We start from the raw sequence: 24,078 nt of genomic DNA, 5'->3' as shown, positions 1-24,078 counted from the left end.
GCTGCTCTCTTGGTAAAGCAGGGTGGGGTTGGGACTGAGCCTGGATGCTTTGAGGGGGAAAGGGCATCCAGCTTCATTTCTGGTTTAGGGGATAAAGCATAGAATCATAGAATCACCAGGTTGGAAGAGACCCACCGGATCATCAAGTGCAACCGTTCCTATCAAATACTAAACCATGCCCTCTTCTTTTCCACTTTCTGAAGGAAAATCTAGACCTGGACCTGACCCTGCTCCTCAAACGCTGCAGGTTTGAAGACAACCTGGTGTGACCGCTGCAAGCAGCATGCACTGACTCAGAGGACCGTCCAGCCCCAAGCGAACACAGCAACACCGATCACCCCTCAAAGTCAACTTAATCCCACTTGTCTGTATGGACTTCGGGTGTCGTTGTCCCTGCAACACATCTTGCTGCTCCTCTCATGGCTGCAATGCTGCTGAGCACAGCCAAGAGAGTCATTTTGCAAGTGTTCAGTAGTTGAGGCTGGACACAAAGCCCAGGGACCATCTGCAGGCTTCGAGCAGGTTTCTGAGCTGACCTCAAGAGCACAAAGCCTGCCACGCGTTGGGGGTTTGGGTACACACGCTACGGGGCTGAACAAACTGGTGCTGCAAGCCCTGCTCACACGGTGACCGCCTCCGCTGCCAGCAAGAGCTGAAAGTAAATTGGTTTTTCGTTTTTCACCCAGCTCCCTCCAACAAGCAGCTTCTCCTCTGAAAGGCCAGGGAGGATTTAGGGCAGCTGATTGTCGCCGCAGGAGCTGGAGCCCAGCCCAGGCAGAGCATCTCCCACCCTGCTGCTTGCAAGGAGCTGTGGCTCACACCTAGCCCCAGCTGGCAGGTAAAGGACCTTTTTCAACCATATCACCCTTTTGACTCAACCACAGGCTTCACCCTGGTGCAACAGGGTTCTTTCCTGCCAGAGGCTTGCAGCCCTACCTCCACTTTTCATCAGCTGTGCTGCATTTCACGGTGTTCCCACAGAGTTACTGCCCTGTAACACACACAGTTGCTGCACTAGATTAAGCTCACCACCCATCTCACCCCAACATTAACGAGCACCAAATGTAGGGCACTGGGACTGCTTCGTTATCTCCCCACAGGGAGTTTGGCCACAGGGCTCAGTGGTTATAGGACTGGACCCAGACAGAGACCCCTTTGCAGACTGGGCCAGCAGCTTCCTCAAGTGAGGAAAACGCTGTGCTGGAGATTTTTTACAGGTGCTTGAATAAAGACCATTTATTTAGCTGCCCTTCACAGCAGGACATGCTATATCTTGAGCTAAATTGCTTTCCCTGGCTGTTAATGCTCCACACTCGGGGCCAGAGGCTCTCAGGTGAATTTTGGACTGGTTCCTTGGCTCTGGAGCCCCTGGCTGGGTGTGAAGGTGACATCTACGCTCACGCTATGGTGACCTCCTCGAGTATTTCAAGACAAACAGGGCCGTGAAGGACTCACAGCTGGGGCAACCAGAGCTGGGACATCTTCGGTGCTCGTGGGTCTGAGAAGGGACAAACACATAGGGAGGTTATTTCTGTAACCCTGTCGGTTACTCAGCAGGAACCACTCACATTGAGCTCCAATGTATTCAGACAATTTCATCAAAAACATGGGTTTAAACTAAATAACATGGTAAAATGAGATTCAGCAAGCTACCAACATGCCTTTTATAATTAAAATAGGGGAGAAAGGTATAATCCCTGGGTTTTATAGGGTATAAGAGTATGGCCCCTATAGGGAGCTAGGGATATAGCCCAGGTTAGGGGTTAACCCTCTCCCCAGCTCTGCAGAGATGGGTGACCCTGGCATGATCCAGCCTGGAGAGCTTTCTGGCTGCACCAGGCGCTGGGGATGCTCTGGGGCTGCGTGGGCTCCTTTTTGGTTTAACACCCCCCCCGAGCAGCTCCGGCTGGAGCGCTGCTGCCTCCACCCACAAGGACACCATTTGGGAGAGAGGAAGGAGGGGGGGAAAAAAAAAATCAGAAGACAAATTGAGTCTTACCTCGGTGTTTTCACCTGCCACCCCCATCACTCCCCTTCAGCCTAATCATTCTCTTCCTCTTCAATCAAGGCCAATTTGCAAGAGGAGCAGCTCCCAGTGCCTGAGTGCAAAAGCCTTTAATTACTGTCATCTGGGAGGCTGTGCCAGGCTCCCCTCTGGTGCCTTGTCATACTTTTCAGAAGACAGTGCTCCAGGACCTGACGCCCCCACCATGCCATTTGTCAGGCTTGATTTTAAACCAGCACTCGCTGTCTATTAGGAGACCCAGGAGAAAGTTCCTCGTGGTCCTGCTGTGCTGCTGCACAACGAGGGTGGGCAGCGAGCTGATTGCAGCTGCCTCGCCCAGGTACCAGCCTGGCAGCAGTCTCCTGCCTGCACCAGCTCACTCCGCACCAACCCCAAGAACTCTCTTTTTGCCATATTCCCTCTTGTTTCTCAACTGGGCTCACAGATATTAAACTGAGGATAAAGGCAAGAATAAAAACGGGGTCAGTGAGGGAGACCAGATTCAGGGAGACCGACCTGATGATAAAGAAGTGTCCCCAGAGCATCCTCTTCCACACAAATCCCGCAGCCTGCATCCCTGGGAGCACGCTACGCACAAGGATACATGCTGCTTACGTACTGCGTGGGTTTTGGTGTCAGCCAGGGGTTTGTCTTTTATCCTGCAGCGGAAAACATGAACGCAGAACCTGCATAAACCGATTTGGCACACCCAGCAAGTGGGGATGGGAAGTCACCTTGCTGCTGCTGCCTTAGAATCATAGAATCATAGAATAACCAGGTTGGAAGAGACCCACCAGATCATCGAGTCCAACCATTCCTATCAAACACTAAACCATGTCCCTTAGACACAGCTTGAGACGATGCCCAGGACCCTGCCAACCCAGGGATCTTGCAGCTCGGGCTCAGCATAGAATCACAGAATAACCAGGTTGGAAGAGACCCACTGGATCATTGAGCCCAATCACCAAGGTAGACTGGAAAGGACACCAAAAGGTTTCCAGCTGTCCCAGACCAGCACCCACAGGAAACACTCTATATATTACACCCACCAGAGGCATCCTTCTAATATTTCATGTTTGGAGCATCACCTGTGGCAGAGAAGAGCTGCAGAGGAGGCTCTGCCAGTGGGTGGCACTGCAAAACCAGCAGAGCAAGGAGCTCGGGGTGGAAGAGCAGCAATGCCCTTGCACACACGTGTGCTGCACATCCCTGGCTGGACAGCCCCGAGGCTGGGAGATGAGCATCCAACATCACGGGGATGCTGCAGCCCAGCTGGTGGGAGGAGGAAAGCTGCTGGGGTGGGAGAGGGAGCGGAGGGGGCATCAGCAAGGGGTTCGAGGTGCTGCAGCGGTGCAGGGCACTGCAGGGTCAGCCTGGGGAAAGGGAGTGTGAATCAACCCAAGTCCATGTGGGACAGAGAATTCATGTACGCATGGTTAATGCTCTCATAGAGAGGAGCAGCTCATTGGCTTCCCCCGCTGTCCCACCACAATGTTCTCTCTGCAGCTATAAATCATGTAACAACCCACCCCAAAATATAAGGTCTCACTCCTCAGAATTAGATGGGGCCCTGCCCCCTGTCCTGTAACCCTGGCAAGGAAGAACACTGGTGTGGAGGGTGTAAGAGATGTTTAGCCATCTTGCCTGTGAGCACAAGAGCCCTGGAAGCACCACAGCCACCGGAGATGTGCAGCAGCCAGCATGACCTAGGGGGCTGGGAGCCTCAAGAGAAAGTGTGCTGTGCTGCATTTGCACCCTCTCCTAGCAAAGTGAGAATTAAGGGTCCTGTAGCAGCTGGGCAAACCTGGTGAGCAGCAAGGGAGGCTCTGCTCTGGACGCTGGCCCGGTCTGAGGGTCCACGGTCAGGTCTAGAGCCCTGCTCCGGTTCCAAGGTGGCCACGCTCTTGTGCTGCACACCCCTGCCAGCACAGGTTTCACCTCCCTTTGCACCATATCTACACCTCATGTCCCCTCTCCAGCATTTCGGTGTTGCCTTGACCAGTTAATTCCCAGAAGGTCTCCAATCAGGTTTTGTATCGCCACCCAGACAAAAATGCTCTGACCCATCCAAGGCAGCAAATGCTCTGTTCTTCCTGTCACCGACAGACAATGAACAAAGGAGCATCTTCTTCATCTCTCCCCATGACATCCCAACAGCAGCTGGGAACCACAAAGCATCATAGGAATGGGCTTACGTAGATCCAGTCTGGCTCCAGAACCACTAGGGCTTCATCCTGGAGGTGGAAGGTCCTCTAAAAGGAAGCCAGAAGAACAGGAACAGGGAGAGGGAAAGAAGACCTGCCTCTCTTGGGCTTTGCAAAGGGAATTTGACTCTGAAGGGATGTAACATCTGCCTGGCAGGTGGCAGCACCACCTGACAGCCTCTGCCTCCATAAGACCAGCCACCGTTTCCCTACACGGCATCCACACAGCCATTTCTGATAACAGGCAAAGGCTTCATCCAGCAGATCTTGGAGGCACGAGGGTGCAGCCTCAAAAGGAATCTGCTTCTGCATCAGAGGGTTTAAAGATGTGGGACCAGGGCTTCCTCCAGCACCTTCCTTCTGCAGAGAACAAGCTGACCGGCACGGTGAGGGTGGTGGCAAAATCCCATCTCCTGCCTGCCCACCTTCGCACTTAGAGAAGCGCCTTGGTGCAACCCACCCCAGCCTAAGGAAGAGCTTTGATCTGGCCCTTCTGCTGCGCACGGAGCCGATTTGCTCCCAGTGCCGAGCACTCCGTGATTACAGCGCATCCCACTTAATCGGGATGTGCTTAATTGGGAAATCCACTTACAAGGATGTCACCTAGGGAACCGATTTAAGCTTGATAACACTTAAGAACAATGCCTGCTACTTTATAGGGAAGGTAATTCTCCTACAGGGAGATGCCTTCTGGTGGCTGAATCATGCTCCCTCTTGCACCAGCACCCAATGCTCCTGGCTGCTTCCTCCTGCAACAGATTTCAGCCTTGCCCTTAAGTAGGTTACAGTCAGGAAATGCACCAACTGCTACTGCCAGCTCCCGGCTGTCCTCTGGACCAGCTGAACAGGCTGCCACCGCCACGTGGGCCAGCTCACAGCTCCTCCCTTGGCTTGCCCCGCACACCCAACACGTCTGGCCCCTTTCCCCCTTTGAAGACGGCTTTCCCTCAGCCAGGACCCTTTTTTGAAGAGGACAACATGGTTAGGCTTGGTTAAGCTGTTCTTTGCAGCAGAAGGGGGGCCAAGGGGACACAGCTATCACCTCAACTGGGGCAGAGCAAGAGCAAGAGCTTTGGAGACGACCAGCATCCCTTACCATCAACCCAAACATTTGTCTTCCTCTTTCTTCCAACAATCAAACGCATCAGACGCCCAAGGGAAGAGAGGAAGGGGACAAGGGAACAGCCCTTAAAGACTGCACGTTGAGTCAAGCACTTGGAGAGACCGTGTTTTTGGTCTGATTTCCTTCAGGAAGAGGGTTTATGTGACCACACTGAGTATTTGTGTGTGTACATACACGTCGTCAGATACCACCGATAACTGCTGAACCTCGTGAGCACCTCCAATCAAACGAGGCAGAGAAGCAGCTTTTCCAAAGATAACAAATTCCCACATATTTTGCAGTAATAAAAACCAAACAGAGGAGAGAAACGCTACAAATATTAACTCATCACTAGCTCTCTGGGACTTGGGACAGCATTTTTACAACCCTCCTCCCCACCATGAACCAGATTTCTTTGTTCGAGGGATGCTAATTGCTCCAGGCCCATTACTCCTCTAACCTTTTGGCATTGCCTTGTTCATCTCTGTCCTTTTCAATCCGACTACTTTTGTTTTTTACGACTGCACAAAAGGCTGCTGCCCCTCTTGTAAAGGTGAGCCCTTGGCTGGAAGCTGCCTTTGCTACCGAAACATCTCTACTGGATGACAACAACACACCACAACTTTTCAAGATGCTACGCTGGTGTTTTTGTCCTCACCAACCACGAGGAGCTGGGGGGAATCCAGCCGAACTCTTTGGATATATAATAGTGATTGCCTTTCAGACACTAGAAAATGCGAGAGCTTGGCTTCAAGTGAGGGTTTTTATGGCTGCACATGTTCTGTGTTTCTCTGAACAAGCCAACTGCCAGATTAGCTACGTTGGCTTTTTAAATTGCTATAAAATATGCAAAGGCACTCGTAATGTATAGCAATTTCTATAAAAATAGGAGGTAAGGGCTGAAGTGTGTCTTGATTTGTCCTTTTGCTTCTCCTAACCCATGCTGGGAAAAAGGGCAAATGTAATATTCTTCTCCCTTTTTGGCTTATCAGTCTTACAGCTCAGAGTAGATAGGAGCCAAAATGCCAGGCACTTGTGCCTTTCAGCCACTCTGATAACTGCAGAACAGAAAACCCTCTCAGTTCCTGAGCATTCCAACCAATGCCAAACACAGCAAACGCCTTTCCAAGGCGCAACACGCTGTGAGCTGCAAAGCCTGAGCATCACAGCAGCACCCGGCCGGACAAGAGCAGCACCTCCACCTCATTCTGGTGCACCTAATGCTGGATGGAGGGTCTGAAAGAGCAGATTGTTGTGATGAAATCCATCAGCAAGGTCAGGCCTTCGGTTTCCAGCCACTAAGGTCACCTCCTCATCCCCTCCTCTTGCTCCAGCCCCTCTTCTCCTTCATGCTGCTCTAACAGAGTGAGAAACCCCCAACGTCGTGTGGTGGGATTGCTCCCCCTGTCATCAGCTTGTGTTGGTTTAAGTATTAGTGATCAATTAGTACCATCACAAGGTCCTTGACACAGATGTCTCAGGGGCTGGGCTTACTTTTACTACAACCACGCCACGCAGAGTCTTGGCAAAACATCCCAGCGACCGAGGCTCCTGTTTAGAGTTTGGATGGGAGGAATAAAGTATTAGTTCAAGCTCCATTTTAGCTTGAGAAGAACAACATTACTTATTGGAGCCAAACAGGCTCTTGTGCTCCCCTGCTAGAGAGCCAAGCTGTCCTCTCACCATCCTGGCGCTGCTCTGCTGATGCCAAGGCGGCACTGCCATCGTCGAGGGCTTCTGGCAATCAACCCCAGAGTCGTTACCAACCAAGAGGAAGGCAAGGCTTGTAGCCCTTCTCTGGCATCTGGCTCCCTGCAGTCAGGTTCAGACGAGCGCCTCTGGAACAGAGAATCAGTATTTATGAGCTGGAAGTTCTGAAGCGCGTGCCTTAATGCCACGCGTGTTCGAACCCATCCGTCCCTGCAGAGCAACTGCACCTCTCTGCTGCCCGTATGAACAGGCAAATCGAACCAGACTGCTTCTCACCTCCATTTTTACACACATGAAAGGTTGTGCAACAAGCTGGAGGGTCAGATCTCTAAATTAACCTTGTACATCCTTATATTGGTTTAGTATTTGATAGGAACGGCTGGACTCAATGATCTGATGGGTCTTTTCCAACCTGGTGATTCTATTCTATTCTATTAGCACAATTTATGGGACATGGAATTTGTGTGCTTTGTTAGTGCAAATTAAACACAGTTATTTAACAACTGCACTCGCTGCATCCTGAAAGGTGTTTAGCATGACCAAGGTTAAAATGCAGATTGGTTTTACAACTTTCAGTGCATTTTCTGTTAGATAAGCAGTGTTAAGTCTAGTGCTGGTCAGTGGGAGCTGGCTGGACTGCAAACCTTTGTGTCACCATCTAAAGCATGAAGACTCATTTGAAAACAGCTCAGTTACCTGGCTGTCATCATATCAGTAAGATAAATATGATGGGTGAGGAGGAGATGTGGAAAGGGAAGAGTTTCCTCAAACATGACAAGCTGTGCAGAGATGCTCCATTCCTAAACAGATCTACCCAAGCCATCCAGGATGAGAGCATCTCGTCTCAAAGTCACAGCAAAAGGAAACCAGCCTGAGCCCTGTGCTGGAGGACTGATGGACTCCTGCACACCAGATTGCACAGGGACACCCGGAGGTGACAGTTCAGGGGGTCAAAAATCACACCAGCTTCCCACTGAGCCAGCTAGACCTGTTGCAGACACAACAGTGAAAGCAAACACTACATCCTATCCAACCGATTTTATAAGACATGGTATAAAAAACTGACAGCCAAGGCAGGATTGAGCCTTAACTATTAATGGTTCCTTTGTTTGTATTAGCAACTCCCACCACGTGGTCCCTGCTCCACCCTCAGGGTGCCAGAAGCCCCCTCTCTGTCACCGCGTTTTAGGGGTGACACTGAGCTGAGCTGGATGAGCAGCTCTGGCTCTCCTGCTGAAATCCTGGCACCCAAGCCCCTGTCTTTTTGTTTTTTAAAAGATCAGGGATATAAATCTCTGTTTTCCAGCTTTTTGGAGGGAGCTGGAATGACAAAACTTAGCAATATTTGCTAACAGCAAATATTTGGAGACTTGAGTCCAAACTGGATTGATGCACCGAGTGTAAACATGGGCAGGGAGAGAGCTTTTGGCATTCCAGCATCTCACGGCTAATTAAAGCAGGGAGGAATTTGTCTCAGCAAGTTGTGAGCCATTTACTTCTCCGGTGTGACTAACCCTCCATGCGGTATCCAATTTACCAGGAGGGGTGATGTGCTGCCAGCTAACCATGTTCCTGCTGTCAAGGTGGGCTAATTGAATGTAGTTCGCTGCTCCAGGGCAATCCTGCTTGCCAGCTTACCTGCACCTTCCCCATCGGCCTTGCAAACAGCAAGACAACCCAGTGGGAATTTTAATTGTAAAGGACTATTCAAAAAATCCTGACAAAAACCCCTAAAGGTCTAAACCAGAACGACGGGTTCTCGTGGTTTTCTCCATGGCTGTTTTTCCAGTGATGGAAATTGGGTTCTTCTCTTGCAAACAAACAATGCTGAAACATGCTCTTACCACTTGCAGGACCTCAAGGCTCCCATCCTCCTCCGCATGCTGCCCTTAACCGTGGCAGGAAAGCTGTCACGCTGCCTTGTCTCGTGCTAGTGATGCAAATACCAAGATGCATTTCTCCATAAATTGCTCATCAGCAACGATTCCCTCCTTTGTCTCCAGCTCCAGCTGAAGAGAAGGAAGTCACTCTGGCAGGAGCTGCACATCTTGTGACAAAAAGGAGTTTCTCGGAGGGTACGACTGAGTTACAACAGATGCTGGATTTTGGGAACTGGCCTCTGCATCCCATTGCTCTCCTTAGGGGAGGGTGGAGGAACTGAGCTCCCAGTTTCTATTTTATTTCCCTATTGTTTCCCTGGGCTGAAAATGCTTTTCCCCCTACTTTTCCAGCTTAACTTGACTCACAAGCTGGGCTCATCCTGGTTGGTGACTGGCCCTGTTTTGCAGCTATGCCAGTTTTGGCTCATTTGCTGAAGCATCAGTGTGGCACAAGGGGCTCTGCCCTGGCCAAGGGTAAGAAACCAACCACCTTTCAGGGGTTTTGTGGGGTCTCTGCACTCCAGCAGCCTCCAAAGGTCCTTTCCAAGCACCTAGGAATCTCCATCTGCTCCCGTTTCCCTGGGGCAGCCCACACAGCAGGGAGAAGACCTTGCTGGCTGGGCTGATGCTGTCACTGCTATATTTTGTATGGGTTCAGAGGCACCCGTCCGCAGCCAGCACTAAAGCGAGCCAACCACCATCTCCACAGCAGAGATGCTCCCAGAAGACAGACTGAACCTGTTCACCTGAAGACAGAGATCATTTCTAGAGGGAAATCCTGTTCGCTTTTCAAAAGGAGGTAGGTTTTTACTGACACGCTTCCCCAGCCAAACGCACTTGCGGTACCAAACGCATCCCTAAAAGAAAAGAGGAGCTGCTATGTCAAAACAGAGCTGTGGTTTTAAAAGCTAACAGGAAGAAAGCACACTGCAAATACCTGGAGGAAGTGCAGACGTGGTGTATTAATAGACGCTTACTGTGAGACTTTAGGCTGAATGCAAGGCATTCACTGTCCTCCGATGTCCTTGGATGCCCTGTTCCTTTACTGAGCACTGGGCTCTTCAACCATGCTGTGCATCCATCAGACCTGCCAACTTACAGACGGGGCACAGGAGATGGGTTAATACAGCCTATACTAGTGCTTTAACCATCCACCATCCATCCTCAGCTGGTGGGGAGAAGCTCCTGACCCTGATTCCTGCCAAGGACCCAGCCAGGGATTTTGATGGGGAGAGACTAGAGCCCAAGGGAAGGCAAGTGATGCTGCCAAGCAGGGTCATTCCCCCAAACCCTGAATTATAGAGGTTTAACATTGCCTGAAGCTCAAGTAGGAGTTAATTTTGCAATTTTTGGACCCTTGCTCAACCACTTATTACCCAAAAGGCTGTGCAAAGTACTCGCTCTCTGATTTCTCTCCTGTGCTGCTGTGTGGTGTTGAGACAGCTCTCAAGTTTTCCATCAAGAACAGCTCCCTAATATTTAAGGCTGAACTGGACCAGATTTATGCATCCCTTCATAGCAAAGCCTTGCCCAGCATATAGTGCCTGTATCCTTTATCTTCTTTCCCCATGAAAGCCATTAACATCCTACTTAATTGAAGGAACAGTCCCCAGTCTGTACCCTGCCGCACTACAGGCACCTCCGCATGGTCACACAAGTTGTGGTTCTTTTCTTCAGATACAAGCTTTTCTGTCAAACAGATGGGCTGTCTTTGGAGACGTGTTGGCTATTTGCCTAGGGAGGGAGGGAAAACAATCCTCTAACAGCCCTCCTGCCTCAGATGATGCCGGTCCATGTGCGGTAAGGGAGCTTCTCAAACTCATGAGCGTTTCTCTTCCAGCTTGAAGATTGCTCAGGGCTCAAAGATGCACAGACTCGTGTCATTAAACAGCTATTTCTGTTGACATTTTTATTTTTAGGAAACATTACCGAAACATTCACCATTACTGCTTAGAGGTAATGGGAAAAGAGGTGAACTCCAAAATCTGAGCGATGAGGACCTCGAGGCAGGCAGCCAGGCTGGGCTAGGATGTGGCCTGACTTCCCTACCACGTTTACAATCCGTGCCCTGAGCAGGGACATGAATGAATCGCGGCAGTGTCCTCTGCAGCCACAGAGAGCTCAGCGGGCTGGTGTTCTCCTTCTCTGGCTGGCCACGCCGACCCCTCTCTATGGGGTTAAAAGTGGCTGAAGATGGGCTGGGATCTGGATTTGAGGTGCTGAGGGACATGGTTTAGTGTTTGATAGGAATGGTTGGACTCGATGACCCGGTGGGTCTCTTCCAACCTGGTTATTCTATGATTCTATGATCTGCAGCCACCATCCTAAAGAGAACCCTGCAGAGAGAGAGTGGTGAGCACCCAGGGATGCTGCCTGGGGTGCCGACCCACAGTGATGGGTAGTGACAGGCAGCCTCTCCCTTTTGGTTTGCAGGGACAGGGGACAGAAGGCAAGCTGTGTTTCATCCTCAAAATTGCTTTTCTGGCTTCGTGCTGAATCCTTCCCTGCTTTCTTCAGCCTTAAAAGTCTTTAAAGAGTCTGCTTCTTCAGACTGGAGCTGGGCTCTCCCTTGTGGGGCCAGCTCTGGCCCCATCCCAAAAAAAGGCAGATTTAAATTACAGGTTAAATCTGTGGTGTCAGCATTCTTTTTACTGCTCCTAAGTGTTTGCGGTATAAGCTAAGCAGCAGGCGATACCTGGATCCGTGCATTTGTTACTTTGCCTCAACTGGAGGTTAGAGGGGCTGCAGAGAGGAACATCCTGAAAGAGAGAGAACAGGAGTTACCCTCGACTGGACAAGCCCATTGCAAAATACATTTCTCTAACATCTGTTTGTTGGAAGGGAAGCGCTGGAGGGATGTGAGTGTCACTGATAGCAGCTCCGTGCTGCTCTGTGCTGCTCTGGTGTGGGGCTGGGCTGGCTCCATCACATCCCAACACACTGGTCCTGCTAAAGAACTGGTGAAGCTGTTGCTCATCTCATTTTGGTGACGTGGTCTTGGTACCACAGGACCTGGAACACCCCTATACTCTGTCGGGGACACATCAGAAGCAACGTCACCAGCAGTGGCTGGTTAAAGAGGGAAAGCACATCTTTTGGGGAGGCTTTTGCATTTTAGAAGTTTTGGTAAATTTTAAAGTAACCCTAATTTTGCCCTTCTTAGCAACCAGCTGAATATTTCTCGTACCACTAAAACACAGCTGTGATTACAAGAACCCAGAAATAATATTTTAGGATGAAGTTATCCTATTCCCTCACTATTTTTCATGCAGATTGAATCATAAGCCTAGATACCATCTTACTTCACATACCGACAGGTGCACGTGTGTGGGCACACATGCTAATTGCTAGCAAACACATCCTTTTTCCAGGACTTTACCAACACCAGAACACCCCTATACTCTACAAACTCATTTCCCAGCACCCGCCTCAACGTGTGATCCTCCCTGCAGCCCACGCTGGATGCTGATGTCGAAGCAGCAGGACCACAATCACCCCGTTGTGCAAAACACGGTGTGTTGGGGGCAACGTGGAACACTTGACCACAAAAACCTGAGCTGTGCTTAATAGGACTCTTGCACTGTTCACCCGCTAAGAGCCTTACCGTCTTACTGCATTATGCTGGGGTTTAGGCAAAGCAGGGTTCCCAGCAGGGTGCTAGATAGATTTCCTTTCCCATGAAAAGAGACTTACGCCTTCACGTTTGTTCCTTGTCCCCAAATCCCATTTCTTCCAGGTAGAGGAGAGAGGAATTTGGTGTATTATAATTAAGGAGGTGGTGTTCTGAGCAAAGAGGAAGGTTAATGTAGGATCCGGCTGCGTTGCCCAAGGAAGAGATGCTGTAATGGGAAAAGCCATGTGAGAGGAGAGCTTTAGGACTCTTATCTCCTGAGTATTTACTAGCTGAATTTATTTTGGCTGGAGTTGGTCTCCCTCTTACTGTTCAGTGATGCTCAGCAGCAGGGAGCGACTACAGGAGGGGGATGTTCGTACTACTTGCGTTAGGAAGCTCCAGTGCATCTCGGCATCAGGAAGGAGCTGCTGACAGGACCACAGAGCTCACATACACAATAAATAGAAGTAACTGCCAATATAACATAACCCTTCCTAGGCCTCCGGCACCATTCACACCAGAGCCCCAAATCACTGTATAAACAGTAATTAAAACTTCCCAGCCTCTGGCTTTGCCAGCAGTGCTGAATTCATTTTCCAGTGTGGGAAAATAAGCGTTGCATGATTAAGATAGACAAGGCAATTTCAACAGCATAAGTTACTGGTAAAACACAAGCTGCAGTGTGAAGCCTGGTCCTTCACTTCCTAAAGAAGGCTCTTCAAGACAAGAACAAGCAGTCGATCTCTTCTCCATGACGTACACAGTGCCTGTCTATACCTGTGAAGGGCAACACAAGCCTAACTCACCAGGCACGTCTATTCAGTCCCAGCGGGTACAATCCAACTCGCTTTATAGAATCATAGAATCATAGAATAACCAGGTTGGAAGAGACCCATCAGATCATCGAGTCCAACCATTCCTATCAAACACTAACCCATGCCCCTTAGCACCTTGTCCACCCGTGCCTTAAACCCCTCCAGGGAAGGTGACTCAACCCCCTCCCTGGGCAGCCTGTTCCAGTTCCCAATCACCCTTTCTGTGAAGAACTTTTTCTTTGCAGGACTGAAGTCCTCAGGGAAGTGGAGAGTGCTGGAATAGAGCAGGAGATACCTGCAACAAGCCCCTTGCTCAGTTCCTCCTCCCTGACCTGTCTGCCTTTATCCAGCACTATCAAGTTCAGAGCTCCTTGTACCACCCTGCCGACCACTTAGCTGATTTCCTTCCCCAGAAATATATTATCAGAAAAATCTTTCAAGAACATAAGATGCACCGGAACATGCTAGAGGTTGGCTTAGCTCAAAGTTGCCTGCACACCAGAAACACTGACCCTTTTCGTTCTGGTTTACCTAACAAGTAAGGAGAGTCCAACATCAAAATGACCTGTCCCTCTCCTGGTTCTCGCCTGATCCACGCTCTCCAGGGACCCTTGAAATAAAAACACGCCGTGTCAGATATGGACACAGCCCTTGGGTTCAGTACGAGCATGTAGGAGCTACTTAACAACACGAGCTGCTCCAGGTGCCAGCAGACAGAGAGCAAAGAGCTCATCCCAACATCTCTTCCCTCCCATGGTTAACGTGCTGGTTGCCAAGGTAGATCCACACGGTGCCTGCTCCCTTTCCCTCTATCCCACCACTGCCTTGCAGGTTTGACCCCTTGCCTCTTGACAACTTAGGGAGCCTTTTGGAGGAAAAAGCTATTTATATGCAATATTACGTTTGTGCTTCAAGGAAACCAGGTATTTCCTTGCTCGGCCACCACTGCCGTGGCCTGGACCCCTGGCCTCCTGTGGGGACCCGAGGGTGGACGTTGGGCTGTCTGGAAACCCCAGAGAGGCTGCAGGGCTTGGTGAGAGGTCCTGCCACAGGGAGGAAAGGGTCCAGACAACCAGAAAGTCCAGGCTCCCCTCTGCTGTTGAGCTGGTTCCAGACACGCCAGCACCACCTGCGCCTGCTCGCTCCTGGGAGCGCTCTCGCGGTCTCCCTGCAGCTGGGGAAGCGCTTACGGAGCCAGCAGCGCTGCGGGGAGGGTTATTTAGTTATTTGTAATGGATTTTCCATACCTGTCAATATTTCCAGACTCAAATCGAGAGAGAGGGACAGAAACTCTGCTGGCAGACGGGCTGGCTCGAGGGGCTTTGGCAAAGCCTGTGGTTTTGCAGTTTAGCTCCGGAGAGGGCTGGGGCCTCACTTTGTTTCTCTCATCATCCTTGCAGGCTGATCCCCAAGGGTCTGGTTTGGGCTTGCTGAGCTTCACATCCGAAAGGGATGGTCTCCTGTGAACGAAAAGAGAGGTTTGGAAATCTGCTGCTTTCGTTACTCTTTCTCTTGGACTGAATTAGTTGCTGGAAATCAAATGCGACCATGAAGAAAGCAGCCCACGGGACTCCACTTGGAGCCTAATTCCTATTAGACATCTAGGAAGAGCTGGGAGAAAAGGAGCAGCACGGTGAGAGGGAGCGTGCCCTGCAGACAATGTGATTTCAAATCAATGTCTGCATGGATGGGGTTTCCTGCTCACCCAGCCCCTTTGCTTCAGCTCATTTATAGCAGCAGGGCTGGTGGGCACGAGCTGGGCTGAGCTGGAGCTGGCAGGGCACGAGGTTTCTGCTTTGACGACGCCCTCTATTTCTATGACTTGCAAAGGTGGTAGAATCACAATGAAGCTGCAGGGAAATGGGAATATCTCTCCAGTAAAGCTGGTTTCTTGAGAAATGGTTTACCAGATGGCAGCAAAAAAGAGAGAAGAGTTCACCCTCACCCAGAAACATGTGGCTGAAGGCAACTTCTGCCAGAAGAGAAAGTGGCACCAAGCTGAACAACATCATTTGTCTGAACCAACGGAGCAAAGGGAGCACGTCACTGCTTTCACCTACTGTCCATCCGTGGCAGCTCTTCCCTCCTCTTGGCACACAGTTCTCACCTCTCAGCTGACATCCCATGGCAGAAAACACTAATCACATCCTCCTCCTAAGACGAGACAACGGGGAAAGAGGCTTGGCAGAGGACAAAGGACCTCCTGGCAGCTCCTGCAAAGCCAACCTCGTGGCCTGCAGTCCCCCCCAACACAAATCCCTCCGGTTCTTGTTTGCTGAGCTGAGACAAAGTGGGCACTGGGGTTTTAGCAGACGTTGGTTAGAAAATAACCGTGAGAAAGGAATAAACCAATTAATTGCTGACCCACTGACAGCCAACACTTCTCCCCCACCTCCTCCTCACACAATAAAACCTGTCTCCATGGCTCAAGAAGATTTAGGGTGGCTGCAAAGTGCATAGAGGAGAAAAATACCCTTTCCCACTCCAACTAATAATATTTCCAGATAATCTGTTTGAAGCAGCACCCTCTATGAACCAGAAAAGCCTTTAAGAGCTGTTAACACCTTTATTCGGACTTCCTCATCCTCCCTCAGACAAGCTGTGATTAATTATCCAATCCACCCCGATCCCCCTGGGAACGGTGCTCGGTCTGGGCATTCATCCGAGGATTTGCAGGGTCCCTCTGTGAAAGCAGCTCCTGCTCCCACTGCTGGCTCCAGATAAGCAGGAAAGGGCTGATGGGGAATAAACTGCTTCCAGCCACGCGTTTACGTTGGCAGGGGTGGTGGATGGTGGGAGGAGAGGTTAATGTGGGGTCTTAGCTCTTTCACTGGTGTCTGCAGGCAGCACTGGCCAGACTGTACCTGGAAGCCCATCTCTGAGAAGTTGCCACGGAATTTACAACCTGTTTGGTTCCCATTTGGATTTCTGCAGCCCTCTATTCTTGCTTTGCTACTCTTCAAATCGGCTTGCGCCAAGGATACTTTCTTTCCTACCGGTTCCAAGTCCTAGCAAAGGCACTGAGGGTGGAGATGGCAGAGAGGAAAGAGGAATTACTGCCTCTTCGGTTGCTGCATTAGCTGGGACGCTGCACCCAAGAGGTGCCCCTGTGTAGGCTATTCCAGAACAATATAGCTCATAAAACTCATTTTGCGTATGGTCTGTCCCATCTGTGTTACCTTTGTCCATCAAATCCTGGGCTTTTTTTCTCTCACAAGAGAGGAATAAGGAGCAGAATCACCTCCCTTGCCCTGCTGGCCACACTTCTTTTGATGCAGCCCATGATATGACTGGCCTTCTGGGCTGTGAGTGCACGTTCCTGGCTCACGTCAAGCTTCCCATCGACCAGCACCCCCAAGTTCCTCTGCAGGGCAGCTCTCCATCACATCACCCCTCCTCATGTATTGAAAATAGGGATTGCCCCGACCCAGGAGCAGGACTTTGCACTTAGCCCTGTTGAACCTCATTAGAGATGACACCAAATCCACCACAGCCCTTCCTCTATAGTAGCTGCAGCTCTCAGGCTGTGTAAGGATTAACATGTTAATGCTATGGCAGGATGGAGACACAAGTCTTCTAAGGGAGGGGGCTACGATAGCCTCACTCACGTTTTATAACTTTTCTCACTACGCAGAGGCTTTACAACACCCCCCCCTCCATCTTCACACGACACCTACAATATGATAGGAGGGTGTGAGCGAGGGGTGCACTGTGGGGCTGGCACATCCACACTATGTGGCCACAGAGAACCTGTAATTAATAAGCCAGCTACCACGGTAGCCTTCCTTTCAGGTCTTAAGCTGAGGGTCCGTGGTTTCATGACACTTGGAGGAACTCCTTTCCCTTAAACCTTCCCCTTTTGCCACCCAGGGCTGTCCAAGAACTCATCCCTGTGCACCACGTGCTGTCTGCTGGTCTATTTACGTCTGCCAATGGCAAAACCTCAGAGACACCTTGCTCTGCTACCACATAGCAGTATTTGCCGTCACTATTATCTACTAGTCAGCCCTAGAAACCTTAACCCAGGGAATAAGAGCAGAGAACAGAAGCAGCACGTGGGGCCTGGCAGGTTTTGCAAATGAAAACCATTGTCCTCTCTTCATCCTCTTCTCCTTATACCTGGGACAACCTGTGTGGGGCATTTTCAAACAAAACAACTTTAGATTCACTGTCTCATCTGCTATTTGAAAAGGTGGCAAAGAAAGAATGAGAAGAAAGAGAGAACATATCCACCAGATGGGTGCCAGCTCCCCCAGGACCCTTCACAGCCCTGGGTGTTAGCATCACATCTACACACTCTGCTTTGTGGGCTGGGCTTGGTTTCTATTTTTAGCTATGCTTTCAAGAAAGGGGAAAAAACCCACCTTCGAATCTCTGCAGCTTCCTGAAGACCTCAAGAATAAGAGAGCTGAGGAGCAAGTGCACAGCTGGGAGTGCTACAGCCCTCCTCCCTTTGAAGGCTCCCGACAGTCCTAGAGATGTCTCGGTCCTAGAGAAGTTCCGGTCCATGTCCAAGAAAAATGGGCATCGAATAGACTTGACCAGGTGCTGGGGAAGTTCATGGGAGTGCAAAACACTCATGGCTTGCAGATCTGTTCTTTCAGGTTCTTCTCCAGGTGAGGGACCGAGTGGGACACTCGAGAGCAAGGGACCACCAGTGTACCAGGCTGGCTCCACACTTGGAAAAGAAGGTTCTGGCTAAACCCAGGACATCCCTGGAGAAGCTGCTTTGGAGAGGTGACCTCTGGTGCAGAACAAGTTTTCACGCTGGCTGTTCATCCTCATCTGGATTGAAGCATCTGAGATCTCAAAGCTGGTACCACTTTGGCCCCGAAGATGCTTGGGCAGCTCTCCTAACTGACTGCTCCCAATCCATTGCTTACCTGGCAACACCCTCACATCTCCAAGAACCTGTGAGCCTGTCTCCGTGGAAGGCTGTAATGAACGTTCCAGTATGGAACAGGGCCATTCCCTGGCTCTGGCTTTCGCGTGGCCACAGGGGTTCCTCCTTCTGCTCATTACTCCTCCAGCGATCACCCTGCTGGCAACGCACGGTGTGGATGCAGCAGTGCCTAGCCCAGCTGTTTCAGCACAGACAGCATTTTTTACGTGGGTCTAGCCACTATTTGGATGGAAGATGAGAGGAAAAACCAGGTGCTGCAGGAAGTGGTTTGGGTGATTTAGTAGGTGGTGTAGTAGGTGGAATCTTCCTTCCAAGTTAGCAGCACACTGAAAATCCTTGACAAGGAGTTCAGGGCTCTGCGCCGCTGCAGGTGTTGCTATTTTAATGACAACCCAAGCTTACTGCTTGTGGTCACCTAAGATCCCACTCCTTGAAAGCGCAGAGGTGTCAGCTCCAGTGTCCTGAGCAGGCTCCAGTTTTCAGCAATTATGCTCTGCTGAGCCAAGAGCTACAGGAGTTTCCACTGGAGGCATTGTTCTTCACTCCCTTTGCCTGCTATGACTACTGAGCAGTTTTCCTGGGTGCCAGAATACAGCATTTACAGAGGCATATCAAATGCAAATGCTTCCCATTGTCTTGGAAGACCTTGTCTTGTCTTCCCCCATGCAATCTAAGGTACATGACCCAAGTGTCTACTTCACCTTGCTTGTGTCACTTCTCTGCTCGGCTGCTGGTTTTGCTCTTCTCCAGCCTGCCTGGGTCGTGTAGGTCACGGCCATCCCGAGCTTTGGATGAATCAGAGCATCACCCCAGACCTCATCTGCCCCGCTCTCCATCACCGTCTGGGAAGGTACCAACTGCTCTTCGATCCTTGGCAGGAGATTGCAGATGCTGCCAGAAAAGAAATAATCGATTAGGAGACTAAAATTAATGAAATACGAGACTGACTTTGGACAGACTAAAGCCATAGAAAGCATATTAAATAATTCACCATCCTGAAAGTAAAGCATATTAGTGGGAAAGATGTCCGTGTCCTTTCACAGTGACATTCACTTCTATGTAACTGGAGCTGATGCCACGAACTAACAGCAAAACGGGACTTCTGCTCAGTAGGGAATCCTGGCGTTTCAAAATGTATTTGAAAACCATTATATTTCCCCCTTCCCTCCCCCAGCAATTATTTGCAGACATTAAAATATTTTGTTTTGGTAGCTTCTCGTTAGAAGACAACGAAATCCAAAACTAAACAAAAACACAAAGCGCTGAAACAAATTGCAAACCCCAGAGACACACACTGGCAAAACATCCAGCCAAATCACTGCCTTCTGTAAAAATACTTTCATTTTGGCAAACCCAGTTTTTTTGGGGGGGGGTCAGGAGGGGGCGCAGACCGATCCACCAGAAACTTCTGAACCCACAGCAAGCGGCAACAGAGAGACTCCGCGTGGGAGGCAATGGTTAAATATCACTGCTTTGTTTTTCACTTGAAACTACTCCAAGGGCTGCAGGGAAGATGTGCAAGAGCAAGAATTGTGCTTTGGTTGTCTGAGAAAGTTGCTGTCAGAGCCTGGGCAGAGCGTGGGGTTATCCAGAAAGCCCCCTGCTCATTCACAAGCTCCCCTGCATGGGAGAAGATCATCTGGGCAAGTATTTTAAATTTATCTCAGCTATTAAATGCAATTATGACCACATGGCAGATAGATTTGTATTGTTTAAGCTAAGCTTCACCCAAGAGGTTGAGGATGTGCTGGTGCCACACACTTCAGCTGCTCGCAGTGCTGGGGCAGCAGCAGGACGGGGATCTCATTAGCAGGCAAGGGACAGTGAGTATCTTTGTTATTGAGGCAGCTCTTCACGGGGGAAAAGCGTTTCTTTGGGGTTGGTGGACAGGAGTGAATGAACGATGGACAAAGAGCATGAGTTTGGTAGCTCTGACTCTACACAACTCACGTGCAGGTAAACTGTAGGGCTAGGTTAGTCACAGGTCCACTCCACTGATGTTTTCTCTGGGATAACAGAGCCTTTCCAGCCTCCTTTGGAGGCCACGTGGGCTTCTGGGCGTCTATGGACACCTGTGCAACAACAGTCTTATGCAAAATTCAGACTCAGTTCCTTCCCTTGCTGTTGAAATCACTGCAGGAACCCTAGTGGGAAACTCCTCTGGGATGTGACAACAGTTGTGGTGTAACACTCCTGCCTGCTTCTGCCAAGCCAGGAGGTTCTGCTACCAGCAAGGATGCTCTAGCCAAGCCGAGTGAGGAAACACCTATGGAAGAAACACCTCTTGTGGTTTCACCTTAAAAGGTCAGTTATGTTACCTGTCGTGCAACATACGCAGAACCTACCACAGGTGATTAAACGGCTGGGAGTTATTAGATCACACATCATATAATCCTCCCTGTACCTGGCAACGTGCTTGGTTATGATTCATAAATTCCAGCCGTGTTATGATTCCCAAACAGGCGCGGTGTGCTGAAAACTCTCTTCCCTGGCTTTCACAACTGAAAACATTGAGGGAGCAAGTGGGACTCTGCTTAGGCTGATCCCTGTGTCTGGGGGCAGCAGCAAGAAGGCGAGGAGGCCCTGTCTCCTTAATTTTGAGGATATGACAGTTTTCTGCACCCTTCTCCACTGAGATGATGAGATGCATGAGCAACCACTTGTGCTGGGATGTGGCTGGGGACACAGCAGTGGCACTTGGGGGATGAGGGGAGGCAGCCTAGAAGGAAGCACATAGGAAAGAGACATTATTAGATGGCAAGGAAGGGAGAAAGTGCAGAGGAGGGCTGAAGTCCATCCTCTCTACCTCCCTTCTGGTACTCTGGCTCACACCCTAAATAGCTGAGGCCAAATTATTAACAGAAAAGGTGAGTGCCAGATCCCAGATACTCAAGTCAGGATTCCTCCTAACATTTTCTGTTGATAAAAATAAGTAGCCTTTCTTTACATCTAACAAAACCTCTTCCCTGGCTCTCCTTGACAGTTCCCTCTCCTGTCTCCACCTCCAGAGATGTCTGAACAGTATAATTTCCTTTTATTTTTAGCCACCTTCGATAACTGAAAGGATCTCTGTGTCAAAGAGAAAACATTCTCCTGAATTCCTCAACAGGCACGTACCAAAAGCAATTGATGAAAATGAAATATTTAATGGGGTTTTATACCTGTGGACTTGGCGATGCTGGAGCATATCAAAAGAAAAATTTTAATGACGTGAGGATGGATGGGCTTTGTCTTTGCATTTAGTAGTCTTTGGAGGATTGTTTTTTCCTTGGATTAGCCCCCCTCTTCTTTTCCCAAGCCAATTCTCTGCTCCCATTTCAACTCTCATGGAGACTGGTACCGCCCCGCAGTCATGGAATCCTTTAGGTTGGAAAACACCTTTAAGATCACCGAGTCCAAGGATTAACCTGGCACCAGGTTAGTGCGAACACTCTTGCAGTTTTGCTTGTTCTCAGTTTTCCTTTGGAAGATAATGGGATATAATCAGTGCTTTCCTTCTAAACAGTAGGACGTGATGATTTATTAGGGGGGAACAATATTCTCTGCTAGCCAACGGCACTCACCTGCCCACTGTCACATTTATAATGGACTGCAGAGGACAACTGCAGAGTGATTTCGAGGTAGGCAACCTCATTGCACATAACTTTTTATCAGGACTGTTCCCTGCACAAGAGATTTACTTCTGAGGGCTCCCTCCCTCGTGACTGGCGATGAAAGCGCAGCACAGTGTTGCCCTGGGAGGCAAGAGAAAATAGGAACCATAATGAAGCTGGATGGCGAGGGAGAGATGTTCTGCAGGAGCTGCGCTGTAGCTGGGCTCGTGATCGACAGTGACCTTCAGAGAAGCAGAGGGAAGAATTCAGACCTCCTGCAAAGAGGGAGTTATTTCCCATTCCTCTTCAGTTTTTTTTTTTCTTTGCAAACTTGTCATTTCTCTGCCAGATCTAAAGAACGACGCTTCAAACAAGCGTGTTTCATCCATCGTCTTGCTTGCCAAGTCACAAACTGATGGGCGCAAGTACAATTAGGAAGTAATCATGCAAAAAGCCTCTGCTATGGGAAACGACCCAGCATGGCACAGGATTGCTTGGGGAGTTGGGCACGTCGTAAGCATTGGCTTTCCTGGGTGCGATCAGCTGGCAAAGCTGCAGCTGTTTGATACACGCACGCACCATTTCGCTCTGGTACGACCAGTAGGAACGTGTGGGGTTGCTCTGGAAATCACTCCCTGGATGTCCTGCAGTCTCTGGACCACCTCTTCGTTTTGAATTGTGAAGCATAAACAATCAGTCCTGGCTGCAAAGGGAAGGGATGCTGCTGGCTTCTCAGAACATGGGATTTTCCTCCCAAAGGAGCCCAAGTATCTTTAAAGCTCATTCACCCTGTGTTGGTCTTGGATAAATTCTTTAGACCTTGGGGAAACGCTTAAGTATAACAACAATTAGGTTCTAGAAACACCAAATATTGCAGATAAACAGTCCTAGAGATGAGAACTGCGTGTCACATCTAAATAAGATGTGAAAGATCGTTTCCCATAACTGATGTGCCTTTTCCCATGTAGCAAACACGGAGCACATCTCCTTCCTCTACTGATGCCAGCTTCTGGCTGTGAGAACTCACTAAACTCCAAGAACACGGTGCTGCCTTAACAAATTTGCTACCCAAGGGCACTGGTTTATGTGCTCAGCTTGTTTCCATGCTTTATCCAGGCAGCAGCTGGGTCGTGCTCATTTCAGGAGCGCTGCTGGAGTTCAGTTGCTCCTCAAAGGACCAATAATGCCACAGCTTCAAGGCTAGAGCTAACCAATGACACACACCAGGCTACAGCAGAGATGGACTGGCTGCTGGGAGAGACTCTTTGCTTAAAAATCCCTGAGGAGAAGGAGTTGTATCTGTGTGCCACCAGTTACATTGAAGCTAGATAACTCTTACACATCAGGATTCCTATCTTCCCTTCGCTTTCCCCTCTTTCTCTTTCCATTCCCTTTTTTTTTTTCCCAATGGGACAAGGCAACTGTAACATCACCAAAAGCATCCTCAGCAGCTCTGCAAAGCTCTGTGCAACCTAAGCACCCGCATGGAGTTGGAGACATCTTCAGATGCACTTTGGGATAGAGGGCGGGGTGGAGGATGCCCTCCATCAGGAGTCATGCCAGCATCAGGAGGCACGTGGCAAGGGAATGCTGCAAAAATTACCTGGTTGAAGCAAATCTTTTGCAGGGTTTGTGTTTGTATTGCAGGAGAAGGTTTGCTGAACTAGCTGGAGAGGCAGTGCAATGATGGATTAGGTCTTGCAGAGATGTACCTGCCACGGACCCAGGAGGCCATCTCCAAAAAAGGACCTATTGGATTGAGAGAAAAGGGAAAAAATGAGCGGTAGAAATGGAAAGATAAAGAAGATGCATCAAAATACAACAGCATACTCCAGATTCATTGCAGGCCAGCCACGGAATTCCAGCTGCGTTTGGAAAAAAGCAGGTCTAGAAAGGATGCGGTAAGATTGCACGGTGTGTAGTAAAGCACGTGCTTCATTCAGTGCTGAACCAAGCAGAGCACACAGGGTTCCAGGTTGGGGGCAGTGCTCTGGGGCAAGAGCAGCTTTCACCCTCAGGGATGTCCATCCCAGTGTCTCCTCAGCAGAGGAAGCCCAGCTCAGCTGCCAGAGATGAGCCCAGGAGGGTGAGACAGCAACGAGAGGAGCTCAGCACTTACTCCTGTCTCACTGCCTGGTCTGAAGGAGCAGGGTGCCCCACGTTGATGCTGACCCGTGAGCAAAGGCAGGAGTTAAAACTTTGGTCTGAGGGGGAAGAAAAGTCTTTCTTTCATGAACCACTCTCCAAGGAGTG

At 49.8% G+C, this 24,078-nt stretch overlaps 1 long non-coding RNA gene across 1 annotated transcript in view; it reads right to left on the bottom strand.

Annotated features, from left to right (window-relative positions):
• Positions 1–23,550, bottom strand: part of LOC138725210 (uncharacterized) — a 42,717-nt gene extending 19,167 nt beyond the window's left edge. Inside the window, exons 1-4 of the long non-coding RNA XR_011338197.1 lie at positions 23,429–23,550; positions 18,934–19,123; positions 15,390–15,483; positions 14,577–14,789 (exon numbers count right to left, since the gene is read on the bottom strand). This is a non-coding gene — a long non-coding RNA (uncharacterized lncRNA). The remainder of the gene's footprint in view (positions 1–14,576; positions 14,790–15,389; positions 15,484–18,933; positions 19,124–23,428) is intronic.
• Between the last annotated feature and the right edge of the window lie 528 nt (positions 23,551–24,078).

The sequence above is a fragment of the Phaenicophaeus curvirostris genome, chromosome 11 (assembly GCF_032191515.1).
Source record: "Phaenicophaeus curvirostris isolate KB17595 chromosome 11, BPBGC_Pcur_1.0, whole genome shotgun sequence".
Lineage (NCBI taxonomy): Eukaryota > Metazoa > Chordata > Aves > Cuculiformes > Cuculidae > Phaenicophaeus > Phaenicophaeus curvirostris.
Note: the sequence above shows the minus strand (reverse complement) of the source record. Positions and strands in the feature narration are given on the sequence as shown.